The 15,887-nt window shown below is 39.8% G+C and overlaps 1 non-coding gene across 1 annotated transcript; it reads right to left on the reverse strand.

Annotated features, from left to right (window-relative positions):
• Positions 1-5,328: 5,328 nt before the first annotated feature.
• On the reverse strand, positions 5,329-5,436 carry LOC130942311 (small nucleolar RNA R71). Its single transcript, XR_009070886.1, has one exon. It is a non-coding gene; the product is annotated as a small nucleolar RNA R71 (small nucleolar RNA).
• Positions 5,437-15,887: the final 10,451 nt, after the last annotated feature.

Raw genomic sequence — 15,887 nt, forward strand, 5'->3', positions numbered from 1 at the left:
TTTTTACTAGTGTATTAGATATCTTGGGGATGATTAGTTCTCAGATCATGGGGGCTGGCCATTCGGCCATGCCTGAACCTTTCACTTATGTATTTTCAATGGTGGAGTTTCTGCACACCATAGATTAAGGGTGTGGAGCTCTGCTGTACCTCAAGTTTCAATACAATTACTATTACTTTCTATTCAATTCTCTTTTATTCTTATTCCAAGATATACGTTGCACTTCAACTTGATGAATGTGATGATCCATGACACTCATCATCATTCTCACCTATGAACGCGCGTGATTGACAACCACTTCCGTTCTACCTTAGGCCGGGCGCATATCTCTTAGATTCCCCAACAGAATCTTCATGGCATAAGCTAGATAGATGGCGGCATTCATGAGGATCCAGAAAGTCTAAACCTTGTCTGTGGTATTCCGAGTAGGATTCTGGGATTGAATGACTGTGACGAGCTTCAAACTCGCGATTGCTGGGCGTGATAACAAGCCCAAAAGGATCAATGGATCCTATTCCAACATGATCGAGAACCAACAGCTGATTAACCGTGCTGTGACAGAGCATAGGAACGTTTTCACTGAGAGGATGGGATGTAGCCACTGACAACGGTGATTGATGAGCGGATAATTTGTACGCTTTTTGGCATTGTTTTTAGTATGTTTTTAGTATGATCTAGTTAGTTCTTAGTATATTTTTATTAGTTTTTAGTTAAAATTCACTTTTCTGGACTTTACTATGAGTTTGTGTGTTTTTCTGTGATTTCAGGTATTTTCTGGCTGAAATTGAGGGACCTGAGCAAAAATCTGATTCAGAGACTGAAAAGGACTGCAGATGCTGTTGGATTCTGACCTCCCTGCACTCGAAGTGGATTTTCTGGAGCTACAGAAGCCCAATTGGCGCGCTCTCAACGGCGTTGGAAAGTAGACATCCTGGGCTTTCCAGCAATATATGATAGTCCATACTTTGCTCAAGATTTGATGGCCCAAACCGGCGTTCAAAGTCACCCTCAGAATTCCCAGCGTTAAACGCCGGAACTGGCACCAAAATGGGAGTTAAACGCCCAAACTGGCACAAAAGCTGGCGTTTAACTCCAAGAAGAGTCTCTACACGAAAATGCTTCATTGCTCAGCCCAAGCACACACCAAGTGGGCCCGGAAGTGGATTTTTATGTCATTTACTCATCTTTGTAATCCTTAGGCTACTAGTTCCCTATAAGTAGGATCTTTTACTATTGTATTTTCATCTTTTGATCACTTTAGATCTCTAGATCATCTTTGGACATCTAGTTCTTAGATCATTTGGGGGCTGGCCATTCGGCCATGCCTAGACCTTGTTCTTATGTATTTTCAACGGTGGAGTTTCTACACACCATAGATTAAGGTGTGGAGCTCTGCTGTACCTCGAGTATTAATGCAATTACTATTGTTCTTCTATTCAATTCCGCTTGTTCTTTGTCCAAGATATCACTTGTTCTTCAACTTGATGAATGTGATGATCCGTGACACTCATCATCATTCTCACCTATGAACGTGTGACTGACAACCACCTCCGTTCTACCATAGATTGGGTGAATATCTCTTGGATTCCTGATACACGATGCATGGTTGATCGCCTGACAAATGAGTGCTCGCCTGATGATGAGCGGATAATTTATACGCTTTTTGGCATTGTTTTTAGTATGTTTTTAGTAGTTTTAGTTGAGTTTTTAGTATATTTTTATTAGTTTTTAGCTAAAATTCACTTTTCTGGACTTTACTATGAGTTTGTGTGTTTTTCTGTGATTTCAGGTATTTTCTGGCTGAAATTGAGGGACCTGAGCAAAAATCTGATCCAGAGACTGAAAAGGACTGCAGATGCTGTTGGATTCTGACCTCCCTGCACTCGAAGTGGATTTTCTGGAGCTACAGAAGCCCAATTGGCGCGCTCTCAACGGCGTTGGAAAGTAGACATCCTGGGCTTTCCAGCAATATATGATAGTCCATACTTTGCCCAAGATTTGATGGCCCAAACCGGCGTTCAAAGTCACCCTCAGAAATCCCAGCGTTAAACGCCGGAACTGGCACCTAAATGGGAGTTAAACGCCCAAACTGGCATAAAAGCTGGCGTTTAACTCCAATAAGTGTCTCTACACGAAAATGCTTCATTGCTCAGCCCAAGCAAACACCAAGTGGGCCCGGAAGTGGATTTTTATGTCATTTACTCATCTCTATACACCCTAGGCTACTAGTTCTCTATATATAGGACCTTTTACTATTGTATTTTCATCTTTGGACATCTAGTTCTTAGATCAGATCTTGGTTCTTCTGGTTCCCTCTCTGGGGCCGAAACCAATGATCACTTTTGTTCTTATGTATTTTCAACGGTGGAGTTTCTACACACCATAGATTAAGGTGTGGAGCTCTGCTGTACCTCGAGTATTAATGCAATTACTATTGTTCTTCTATTCAATTCCGCTTGTTCTTTGTCCAAGATATCACTTGTCCTTCAACTTGATGAATGTGATGATCAGTGACACTCATCATCATTCTCACTTATGAACAAGGTGATTGACAACCACTTCTGTTCTACAAGCAACCAAGGCTCTAGTGTTTATCTCTTGGATTCCTTAACCGGAATCTTCGTGGTATAGGCGAGAACTGATGGCGGCATTCAAGAGAATCCGGAAGGTCTAACCTTGTCTGTGGTATTCTGAGTAGGATTCAATGATTGAATGACTGTGACGTGCTTCAAACTCCTGAGGGCGGGGCGTTAGTGACAGACGCAAAAGAATCACTGTATTCTATTCCGGCCTGATTGAGAACCGACAGATGGATAGCCGTGCCGTGACAGGGTGCGTTGAACATTTCCAATGAGAGGATGGGAGGTAGCCACTGACAACGGTGAAACCCTTGCATAAGCTTGCCATGGAAAGGAGTAAGAAGGAATGGATGAAGACAGTAGGAAAGCAGAGAGACGGAAGGGAAGGCATCTTCATTCGCTTATCTGAAGCTCTCACCAATGATATACATAAGTATCTCTATCTTTATCTTTATGCTTTATTCGTTTATCACTATACCCATTTGAGTCTGCCTGACTGAGATTTACAAGGTGACCATAGCTTGCTTCATAGCAACAATCTCCGTGGGATCGACCCTTACTCACGTAAGGTATTACTTGGACGACCCAGTGCACTTGCTGGTTAGTTGTGCGAAGTTGTAGTGATCACAATTTCGTGCACCAAGTTTTTGGCGCCGTTGCCGGGGATTGTTTGTGTATGGACAACTGACGGTTCATCTTGTTGCTTAGATTAGGTATTTTTTTTTTCAGAGTTCTTTAAGGATGAATTCTAGTGTTTCAAGGTGATGTTCTTATCATCACCAAAGCTGATTGATTTTCATCAATTTAGCTCTTGAATGCAATGTCCTGCTGAAGCTTGGCCGGCCATGTCTAATTCCTTTAGACTAAAGCTTTAGACTAACATTGCATGATTCCTAGAATTCTCATTAAGAATTTTGATACCTTTATTTTCCTTTTCACTTAATTTTCGAAAAAGCACAAAAAAATTACAAAATCATAAAATCCAAAAATATTTCTTGTTTGAGTCTAGAGTCTCATCTTAAGTTTAGTGTCAATTGCATGTTTCTGTTCTTATTGCATTCATGCATGTGTCCTCATTGATCTTCAAGTTGTTCTTGATGATTTCCTTGTTTTGATCTTTGAATTCTATTGACTTGAGTGTTTTGTTATATGCATTCTCATTTTGTTAGTGTCAATGGTATACAAACTGCTAAGTTTGGTGTCTTGCATGCATTGTTATTTGATTTTAAGTGCATTTTGATTATTCCTTATTATTAAAAATCCAAAAATATTTCTAATTTGTGTCTTATCAAGTCAATAATACAGAGAATTGAAAATTCAGAACATACAGCAGAGGAATTATACAGAAAAAGCTGGGCATTCAAAAAATGCCCAGTGAAGAAGACAGACTGGCATTTAAACGCCAGCCAGGGTGCCTGGCTGGGCGTTTAACGCCCAAAAGGGTAGTAGTTTGGGCGTTAAACGCCAAAATGTGCACCATTCTGGGCGTTTAACGCCAGGATGGCACAAGAGGGAAGATTTTGTTTTTAAATCAATTTTTTTTTCAAGTTTTCAAAGTTTTTCAAAATCAAATCTTTTTCAAATCAAATCTTTTCAATCAAATGTTTTCAAAATCAATTTCTTTCCTTTTTCAAAGATACTTACTAACAATTAATGATTTGATTCAAAATTTCAAGTATGTTGCCTTTTCTGTTGAGGAAGGTTTAATTTTTGAATCATATCTTTTCTTGTTAGACAAGTCATTAATTTTTAAAATCAAATCTTTTTAAAATGTTTTTCAAATCAAATCTTTTTAAAATTGTTTTCAAATCATATCTTTTCAATCACATCTTTTTAAAACCAATCATATCTTCTTAACCACATCTTTTTCAAAATAGTTTTCAATCAAATCTTTTTGATTTCTAATTTCAAAATCTTTTTCAAAAATCACTTGATCTCTTTCCCACTCTTGGTTTTCGAAAATTAATTAGTATCTTTCAAAATGTTTTTAAAATCTTTTACTTAATTTTCAAAAATTACTTCCCTTCTTCTCACATCCTTCTATTCATGGACTAACACTATTCTTTAATGTAAAATTTGAACTCCATCTTCTTTGATAAGTTCGAATTTTCTACCTCTGTCTTCCATTTTTCTTTTCCTCTGACACCTCAAGGAATCTCTATACTGTGACATAGAGGATTCCATATTTTCTTGTTCTCTTTTCTTTCATATGAGCAGGAGCAGAGACAAAGGCATTCTTGTTGAAGCTGACCTTGAACCTGAAAGGACCTTGAAGCGAAAGCTAAGAGAAGCTAAGGCACAACTCTCTGTTGAGGACTTGACCGAATTCTTCAAAGAAGAAGACATGGCAGCCGAAAACAACAACAATGCCAACAATGCAAGGAAGGTGCTGGGTGACTTTACTGCACCTACTCCCTATTTCTATGGGAGAAGCATCTCTATCCCTGCCATTGGAGCAAACAACTTTGAGCTTAAGCCTCAGTTAGTTTCTCTAATGCAACAGAATTGCAAGTTCCATGGACTTCCAATGGAAGATCCTCATCAGTTTTTAGCTGAATTCTTGCAAATCTGTGACACAGTCAAGACTAATGGGGTTGACCCTGAGGTCTATAGACTGATGCTATTCCCTTTTACTGTAAGAGACAGAGCTAGGATATGGTTGGACTCTCAACCTAAAGAAAGCCTGGACTCATGGGAAAAGCTAGTCAATGCCTTCTTGGCAAAGTTCTTTCCACCTCAAAAATTGAGTAAGCTTATAGTGGAAGTCCAAACCTTCAGACAGAAGGATGGAGAATCCCTCTATGAAGCTTGGGAAAGATACAAACAATTAATCAGAAAATGTCCTTCTGACATGCTTTCTGAATGGAGCATCATAGGTATTTTCTATGATGGTCTCTCTGAACTATCCAAGATGTCTTTGGATAGCTCTGCTGGAGGATCTCTTCATCTGAAGAAGACGCCTACAGAAGCTCAAGAGCTAATTGAAATGGTTGCAAATAACCAATTCATGTACACTTCTGAAAGGAATCCTATGAACAATGGGACAAGTCAGAAGAAAGGAGTTCTTGAGATTGATGCTCTGAATGCCATTTTGGCTCAGAATAAGATATTGACTCAACAAGTCAATTTGATTTCTCAAAGTCTGTCTGGAATGCAAAATGCACCAAGCAGTACTAAGGATGCTTCATCTGAGGAAGAAGCTTATGATCCTGAGAACCCTTCAATGGAAGAGGTGAATTACCTAGGAGAACTCTATGGAAACACCTATAATTCTTCATGGAGAAATCACCCAAATTTCTCATGGAAGAATCAAGAGAGACCTCAACAAGGTTTCAACAACAACAATGGTGGAAGAAACAGGTTTAGCAATGGCAAGCCTTTTCCATCATCTTCTCAGCAACAGACAGAGAATCCTAAGCAGAACCCCTCTGACTTAGCAACCATGGTCTCTGATCTAATCAAAACCACTCAAAGTTTCATGACTGAAACAAGGTCCTCCATTAGAAACTTGGAGGCACAAGTGGGACAGCTGAGTAAGAAAATTACTGAACTCCCTCCAAGTACTCTTCCAAGCAATACAGAAGAAAATCCAAAAGGAGAGTGCAAGGCCATCAACCTGGCCGAATTTGGAGAGGAAGGAAGGGAAGTGAATGCCACTGAGGAAGACCTCAATGGGCGTGCATTGACCTCCTCTGAGTTCCCCAATGAGGAACCATGGGAATCTGAGGCTCAAAATGAGACCATAGAGATTCCATTGGATTTACTTCTGCCATTCATGAGCTCTGATGAGTATTCTTCCTCTGAAGAGGATGAGTATGTCACTGAAGAGCAAGTTGCTAAATACCTTGGAGCAATCATGAAGCTAAATGACAAGTTATTTGGAAATGAGACTTGGGAGGATGAACCTCCTTTGCTCACCAAAGAACTGGATGACTTGTCTAGGCAGAAATTACCTCAAAAGAGACAAGATCCTGGGAAGTTTTCAATACCTTGTACCATAGGCACCATGACCTTCAAGAAGGCTCTGTGTGACTTAGGGTCAAGTGTGAACCTCATGCCTCTCTCTGTAATGGAGAAGCTAGGGATCTTTGAGGTACAAGCTGCAAGAATCTCACTAGAGATGGCAGACAACTCAAGAAAACAAGCTCATAGACTTGTGGAGAATGTTTTGGTAAAAGTTGAAGACCATTACATCCCTACTGATTTCATAGTCCTAGAGACTGGGAGGTGCATGGATGAATCCATCATCCTTGGTAGACCCTTCCTAGCCACAGCAAAGGCTGTGATTGATGTTGATGGAGGTGAACTGATCATTCAAGTGAATGAAAAATCCTATGTGTTTAAGGCTCAAGGATATACCTCTGTCATCATGGAGAGGAAGCATGAAGAGCTTCTCTCAAATCAGAGACAAACAGAGCCCCCACAGTCAAACTCTAAGTTTGGTGTTGGGAGGCCACAACCAAACTCTAAGTTTGGTGTTGGGAGGTTCCAACATTGCTCTGAGTATTTGTGAGGCTCCATGAGAGCCCTCTGTCAAGCTACTGACATTAAAGAAGCGCTTGTTGGGAGGCAACCCAATGTTATATTTTATATATTTTCTTTTGTTATTTTATGTTTTTTGTAGGTTGATGATCATAAGAAGTCACAAAATCAATTGAAAAAGCAAAAACAGAATGAAAAACAGGAAGAAAAACAGCACACTTTGGAGGAAGAACTCACTGGCGTTTAAACACCAGTGAGGTTAGCAGTTGGGCGTTTAACGCCCAGTCTGGCACCATTCTGGGCGTTTAACGCCAAAAAGGGGCACCAGACTGGCGTTAAACACCAGAAAAGGGCAAGAACCTGGCGTTAAACGCCAGAAAGGGGCACCAGCCCGGCGTTTAACGCCAGATTTGGCACAAAACGTGATTTTGATCGCCATTTGGTGCAGGGATGACTTTTCCTTGACACCTCAGGATCTGTGGACCCCACAGGATCCCCACCAATCCCACCACCCTCTCTCTTCTTCACCCATTCACCAATCACCTCAATACCTCTTTCCCAAAAACCCCCACCTATCAAATCCCACTATCATCATCACTCCTTCATTTTCACACACCCTAAACACTACTTCTTCCCCTAATGGCCGAAACACAAAGCCATTCCCTTCTTCCTCATTTCTTCTTCTTCTACTCTCTTCTTTCTTCTTTTGCTCGAGGATGAGCAAACCTTTTAAGTTTGGTGTGGTAAAAGCATTGCTTTTTGTTTTTCCATAACCGTTTATGGCATCCAAAGCCGGTTCAACTGAGAAGGCATGACCCCAAGCCCATCACTAAGAAAAGGATGGAGCAAATAAGGGACCCCTCTCATCAAGAGATCCCTGAGATACCTCAAGGGATGCACTTTCCTCCACAAGACTATTGGGAGCAAATTAACACCTCCCTAGGAAAGTTGAGTTCCAATATGGGACAACTAAGGGTGGAGCATCAAGAACACTCCATCATCATTAGAGAAGATCAAAGAATCATGAGAGAGGAGCAACAAAGACAGGGAAGAGACATTGAGGAGCTCAAACCTTCAAGAGGAAGAACAAGCCGCCATCACTAAGGTGGACCCGTTCTGTAATCTCCTTGTTCTTTATTTTTCTGTTTTTTTGAAAATTATGCTTTATGTTTATCCATGTTTGTGTCTTATGATCATCAGTGTCTTAGTGTCTATGCCTTAAAGTTATGAATGTCCTATGAAATCCATCACCTTTCTTAAAAGAAAACTGTTTTTATCACAAAAGAACAAGAAGTACAAGATTTCAAATTCATCTTTAAAACTAGCTTAATTAGTTTGATGTGGTGACAATACTTTTTGTTTTCTGAATGTATGCTTGAATAGTGCATATGTCTTTTGAATTTGTTGTTCATGAATGTTAAAATTGTTGGCTCTTGAAAGAATGATGAAAAAGGAGACATGTTACTGAGGATCTGAAAAATCATAAAAATGATTCTTGAAGCAAGAAAAAGCAGTGAATACAAAAAAAAAATGAAAAAAAAGGGAGAAAAAGAAAAAGAAAGAAAAAGAAAGAAATAAAATTGTGATCCAAGGCAAAAAAAAGTGTGCTTAAGAACCCTGGACACCTCTAATTGGGGACTTTAGCAAAGCTGAGTCACAATCTGAAAAGGTTCACCCAATTATGTGTCTGTGGCATGTATGTATCCGGTGGTAATACTGGAAGACAGAGTGCTTTGGGCCACAGCCAAGACTCAATAAGTAGCTGTGTTCAAGAATCATCATACTTAACTAGGAGAATCAATAACACTATCTGGATTCTGAGTTCCTAAAGAAGCCAATCATTCTGAATTTCAAAGGATAAAGTGAGATGCCAAAACTGTTCGGAGGCAAAAAGCTACTAGTCCCGCTCATCTAATTTGGAGCTTAGTTTCATTGATAATTTGGAGTCTATAGTATATTCTCTTCTTTTTATCTTATTTGATTTTCAGTTGCTTGAGGACAAGCAACAATTTAAGTTTGGTGTTGTGATGAGCGGATAATTTATACGCTTTTTGGCATTGTTTTTAGTATGTTTTTAGTAGTTTTAGTTGAGTTTTTAGTATATTTTTATTAGTTTTTAGCTAAAATTCACTTTTATGGACTTTACTATGAGTTTGTGTGTTTTTCTGTGATTTCAGGTATTTTCTGGCTGAAATTGAGGGACCTGAGCAAAAATCTGATCCAGAGACTGAAAAGGACTGCAGATGCTGTTGGATTCTGACCTCCTTGCACTCGAAGTGGATTTTCTTGAGCTACAGAAGCCCAATTGGCGCGCTCTCAACGGCGTTGCAAAGTAGACATCCTGGGCTTTCCAGCAATATATGATAGTCTATACTTTGCCCAAGATTTGATGGCCCAAACCGGCGTTCAAAGTCACCCTCAGAAATCCCAGCGTTAAACGCCGGAACTGGCACCTAAATGGGAGTTAAACGCCCAAACTGGCATAAAAGCTGGCGTTTAACTCCAAGAAGAGTCTCTACACGAAAATGCTTTATTGCTCAGCCCAAGCAAACACCAAGTGGGCCCGGAAGTGGATTTTTATGTCATTTACTCATCTCTGTACACCCTAGGCTACTAGTTCTCTATATATAGGACCTTTTACTATTGTATTTTCATCTTTGGACATCTAGTTCTTAGATCAGATCTTGGTTCTTCTGGTTCCCTCTCTGGGGCCGAAACCAATGATCACTTTTGTTCTTATGTATTTTCAACGGTGGAGTTTCTACACACCATAGATTAAGGTGTGGAGCTCTGCTGTACCTCGAGTATTAATGCAATTACTATTGTTCTTCTATTCAATTCCGCTTGTTCTTTGTCCAAGATATCACTTGTCCTTCAACTTGATGAATGTGATGATCAGTGACACTCATCATCATTCTCACTTATGAACAAGGTGATTGACAACCACTTCTGTTCTACAAGCAACCAAGGCTCTAGTGTTTATCTCTTGGATTCCTTAACCGGAATCTTCGTGGTATAGGCGAGAACTGATGGCGGCATTCAAGAGAATCCGGAAGGTCTAACCTTGTCTGTGGTATTCTGAGTAGGATTCAATGATTGAATGACTGTGACGTGCTTCAAACTCCTGAGGGCGGGGCGTTAGTGACAGACGCAAAAGAATCACTGGATTCTATTCCGGCCTGATTGAGAACCGACAGATGGATAGTCGTGCCGTGACAGGGTGCGTTGAACATTTCCAATGAGAGGATGGGAGGTAGCCACTGACAACGGTGAAACCCTTGCATAAGCTTGCCATGGAAAGGAGTAAGAAGGATTGGATGAAGACAGTAGGAAAGCAGAGAGACGGAAGGGAAGGCATCTTCATTCGCTTATTTGAAGCTCTCACCAATGATATACATAAGTATCTCTATCTTTATCTTTATGCTTTATTCGTTTATCACTATACCCATTTGAGTCTGCCTGACTGAGATTTACAAGGTGACCATAGCTTGCTTCATAGCAACAATCTCCGTGGGATCGACCCTTACTCACGTAAGGTATTACTTGGACGACCCAGTGCACTTGCTGGTTAGTTGTGCGAAGTTGTAGTGATCACAATTTCGTGCACCACCTGACAAACGAGCCAGCCATTCCGTGAGATCAGAGTCTTCGTGGTATAGGCAAGAACTGATGGTGGCATTCAAGAGAATCCGGAAGGTCTAACCTTGTCTGTGGTATTCTGAGTAGGATTCAATGATTGAATGACTGTGACGTGCTTCAAACTCCTAGCAGGCGGGGCGTTAGTGACAGACGCAAAAGAATCAATGGATTCTATTCCGGCCTGATCGAGAACCGACAGATGGATAGCCGTGCCGTGACAGGGTGCGTTGAACATTTCCACTGAGAGGATGGGAGGTAGCCACTGACAACGGTGAAACCCTTGCATAAGCTTGCCATGGAAAGAAGTAAGAAGGATTGGATGAAGACAGTAGGAAAGCAGAGAGACGGAAGGGAAGGCATCTTCATACGCTTATCTGAAGCTCTCACCAATGATATACATAAGTATCTCTATCTTTGTCTTTATGTTTCATTCATCATCTATACCCATTTGAGTCTGCCTGACTAAGATTTACAAGGTTACCATAGCTTGCTTCATACCAACAATCTCCGTGGGATCGACCCTTACTCGCGTAAGGTTTATTACTTGGACGACCCAGTGCACTTGCTGGTTAGTTGTGCGAAGTTGTAGTGATAACGATTTCGCACACCAGTGATGCCCTACATACAGCTTGCCATGGAAAGGAGTAAGAAGGATTGGATGAATGTAATAGGAAAGTAGAGATTCAAGAGGAGCACAGCATCTCCACACACTTATCTGAAATTCCCACTATTAATTTACATAAGTATCTCTATCCTATTTTATTTTCTGTTTATTTTTATTAATCATATTTGATTTTCTAAATTCCATAATTTTATCCTCCTGACTGGGATTTACAAGATGACCATAGCTTGCTTCATACCAACAATCTCTGTGGGATCGACCCTTACTCACGTAAGGTATTACTTGGACGACCCAGTACACTTGCTGGTTAGTTGAACGGAGTTGTGTCCACACATAAGTGCCATAATAATGATTCCATACAACAACAAAGAATACTACATTGATGTGATCACAATTTCGTCCACCATCAGTCCACAAAGGTATCCCCACAGCTGTTTGATCACTACATTGTGACTGGAATCCTTTCACGGGAACTCGTAGAGGTCATCAAAGAGGAAACCGGAAGGAAATTCACAGTAAAGAAAGATAAGCTGAGGCACTGTGATCTTCAGCTTCCATAGTCACAGAATGGAAGATGTCAAGCTAATGACAATAAAGAAGCGCTTGTTGGGAGGCAACCCAACCTGAGGTAGTTTTCTTTTCATAAGCTATTTTAATAAAAAGGTCAATTAGTTTCATCTACATCGCAAGAAGCTAAGTTTGGTGTTGCACACCAAAATAATCTAAGGGAGAATGAAGGATTCTAAGTTTGGTGTTCCACCAAAATCTCATCATAAAACATATTATCACCTTCTGCATAATGCTAGCTTCAAGCATTTAGATAGACTAGTTAACTATTGTGCTGTTTCTTAGTTCTCAGCTTTATTACTTTTAGCAAAGGAAAAGAACTTTATATGGTTAATTTGATGCATGAGAACCACTGGCAAGGTACTAAGTTTGGTGTTCCCACACTAAAGTAAGTTCAAAAAGCCCACAAATAATCAATGCATGCTAACCATTTTTTTTTCAAGTGCTTGGGGAACAAGCAACTTTTAATATCACTGCAGAGCATCATACAAGCTTTTGGAAAAATTAAGCATCATCAAAGAGATGAAAGAGGAATGTGAAGACCAGCAATGATGATGATGAGGATGGGGAAAACAAAGTAAACTCCAAAAGGTTGTATTATTAAGTGATCATTTTACATCAGATATTGCTGTGATTAAAAGTGATTTTACACCCCTGTCTGTCTGCATAGTATAGTTTTTCTATAATTCAATAATTGAGATGCTTGAATAATCACAACCCTATACTCTCCAAACTTGCTTGCACTCAATTTCTCAAGAAGGCATCACATGACAGTTCTTTGAAAAGAAGGATTGAGGAATTAAACAAATTTTGAAGCAAGTAAAAGATTAGGAGAAGTGGTGGTTCTAGTTGTGTGACTATGCATTGAGGTTGCATGCTTATGAAAACTTACATGGGAGCTCATAGGCAGGACATAAAGTTCAAAGAAGTATTGTGGAGATTCTCAAACATTTATTGATCCAAGAAGCAGCAATCAAAAGAAAAATAAAGAAAACATAAAAACAAAAAGAACATGGCCCAAGGCTCTGAGCATCAATTACTATGCAGAAAAGAAGAAAGAAACAAGAACTCAAAGAGTTGTTATTCTCGTAAATGCTTGTGGTCGAATTGTGTCAAGGAGAGAGGCTTGAGCAAGTAAATCCTTAGGGGTGCTTTAACACCTAATACCTTAAACCCAACTGGTTTAGGAGTATTGATTGAAAGCTTATCTAAAGAGCCGCTTTGAGACATGACACTTAGAGTCAAGGCCAAAGCACATAAAAATATAAGCTGCTTCAAGGTGATTACCTATAGAGAGATCTCCATGATACCATTTGGATGAAAGTCCTAAGACCTAAGACTTCCAAGATATAGGGACTAGTAAGCACTGAAATCCTTGCATAAGCATATAATTTAGAGTTCACGCCATTGTCACTTAATCACTTAACTCACATGATAGCACATGTTATTCTTTAAATCCATTCTAATTGAAAGAACCTTTGAGCAGAATTCTTTTCTTGCTTGGGGACAAGCAAGTTTTAAGTTTGGTGTTGTGATGACAAGTCATCTAAGCCTAGTTTCACTAGTCTTTTTCTTTGTTTTCATTAGGTTTTATGCACTTTCTTGTATTTTAAGTAAGTAATTTGGAATGGAAATGCATGGTTTCTTTGAATCAAACAACCACCATATAATTGATGCTAAATCATGAGGTTTAGGCTAAATTTAATTGCATTTTAATGATTTATAAACCTTATGAATTTGGTGATACTTTGATTGGTTGTTTTGATTAATTGTAGGTGAAGAAAAGAAGAAAAGAAGAAACCGTGGCCTAAAAAGTGTTACTCAAGGAAGAAAAAGTGTGGCAAAGAAAGGAGGAAGTGTGGCGCATGAAACCTTGAAGCTCACTCCAAGAGTACAATGCTCACTAAGTGAGCGCTACACTCACTCCCATGGGACCAAGGCACAATGCTCTGCTCACTTTGTGAGCTGAGCACAATAGGAAGCCAAGAAACAAGGAAAAGAAAAACAATGCTCAGCTCACCAAGTGAGCATTGTCGAAAGCATTGAGGAATAATTCAAAGAAAACAAGTTGCAAGTGCATGCCCCAAGACTTGAACCCATGACCAAGGGGGATGAGGGAGGCGCTACTCACAAGGAAAATAAGCCAAAAATGGCCAAAATGCATTCCCCAAGGTTCGAACCCCACACCTTGAGGAAGCAAGGAAGCAAGGCACCACAAGAAAACCAAGGAAAAGCTTCAGCGCATGCTTCCCATGGGTTTCAAACCAAGGACCTTCCCTTGGAAGAGCCAATGCTCAGCTCACTTAGTGAGCAGAGCGCTACTTCATGGGCATCACGCAAGCATCTCGGCACGGCCAGGGGAGTGGAGCGCGCACCAAGACATGGGCCAGCAGCACAAGACGCGCACCAAATTGGCACCAAGGCACCAATGCTCAGCTCAACTTGTGAGCTGAGCATTCCCCTGATGCTTGGCATGGTACAAGGCAAATACACACAAGGCCTCAATGCTCAGCTCAACTTGTGAGCTGAGCATCCTCCTGGGAGCACATCTCAACTTGGGCTGAAATTTAATTAAAAATCCAACTTAATTCATTTCTTCACCAAATCAAAAGCCCATCCAAATCCCAAAATCCAAGAATAGAAAGTGTATAAATAGGAGCTAGTTTGATGTAATTAGAAAACCTTTTTTTTTTACTTTGGAACCTCTAGACTTTACTTTGAATTTTGCATTTTAATTAGGAGCTTTTACTTTTGAATTTAGATCTTAGAGAATTACGGAGGAGAATTGATCTCTCTTCTTCCTTGTTCTTGCTTGAGCACTCTCTACTTTCATTGTCTTGGATCTTGGGTGAACAATTGAAGAACTTCTGTTTCAATCTCACCTTGAGATCTCATCTTTAATTTTCTGCAAAATTGAATTATACTTTCGGTTCATTGCTTCTTCTTCTACTCTTTCTGCAACTTGCTTACCTTTATTTTCTTTTGCAACTGTTCTTGTTGGATCAAGGAAGGATTTGAGATCTAGACTTGTCATCTAGTCTCTTCCACTCCTGAGATCTTTAACCACTTTCAATTTACTGCAAATTAAGCACTGCTTCTCTGTTTTAAATTCTCCAATGCATTTCACTCTTCTGTTTGAGACCCACTTCAATTCAATTCATCTTCTGCTTTTCTGTTTGTTGCAATTTACCTTTGCTTGTTTAAATTCTGCAATCCCAATTCCCAATCCCTTTTATGATTCAAGCAATTTACATTTCTTGCACTTTAAGTTTCAGCCATTTACTTTTCTTGCAATCTAAGTTTCTGCACTTTATATTACTTGCATCTTAAGCTTCAGCTTCTTTTACTTTCCTGCTATTTAATTTACTGCAATTTTCCCCTCTCCCTTTACATTTCAAGCAATTTAAATTTCTGTCAATTGCAAACAACTCAACCAACACTTGATTCGCTTGACTAAATCACTCACTAAACTAAAATTGCTCAATCCTTCAATCCCTATGGGATCAACCTCACTCTAAGTGAGTTTTACTACTTGATGCGACCCGGTGCACTTGCCGGTGAGTTTTGTGTTGGATCGTTTTCCACACTTCATCCCCAGTTAGTGGTGTCCAGAGCTCTTAAGCACACTCTTTTGCTTTGGATCACGACTTTAACCACTCAGTCTCAAGCTTTTCACTTGGACCTTCATGACACAAGCACATGGTTAGGGACAGCTTGATTTAGCCGCTTAGGCCTGGATTTTATTTCCTTGGGCCCTCCTATCCATTGATGCTCAAAGCCTTGGATCCTTTTTACCCTTGCCTTTTGGTTTTAAGGGCTATTGGCTTTTTCTGCTTGCTTTTTCTTTTTCTTTCTATTTTTTTTCGCCATTTTTTTCGCAAGCTTTCTTTTTCACTGCTTTTTCTTGCTTCAAGAATCAATTTCATGATTTTTCAGATCACCAATAACATTTCTCTTTGTTCATCATTCTTTCAAGAGCCAACAATTTTAACATTCAT

Source organism: Arachis stenosperma, chromosome 7 (genome assembly GCF_014773155.1).
Source record: "Arachis stenosperma cultivar V10309 chromosome 7, arast.V10309.gnm1.PFL2, whole genome shotgun sequence".
In the NCBI taxonomy this organism is placed as follows: Eukaryota; Viridiplantae; Streptophyta; class Magnoliopsida; order Fabales; family Fabaceae; genus Arachis; species Arachis stenosperma.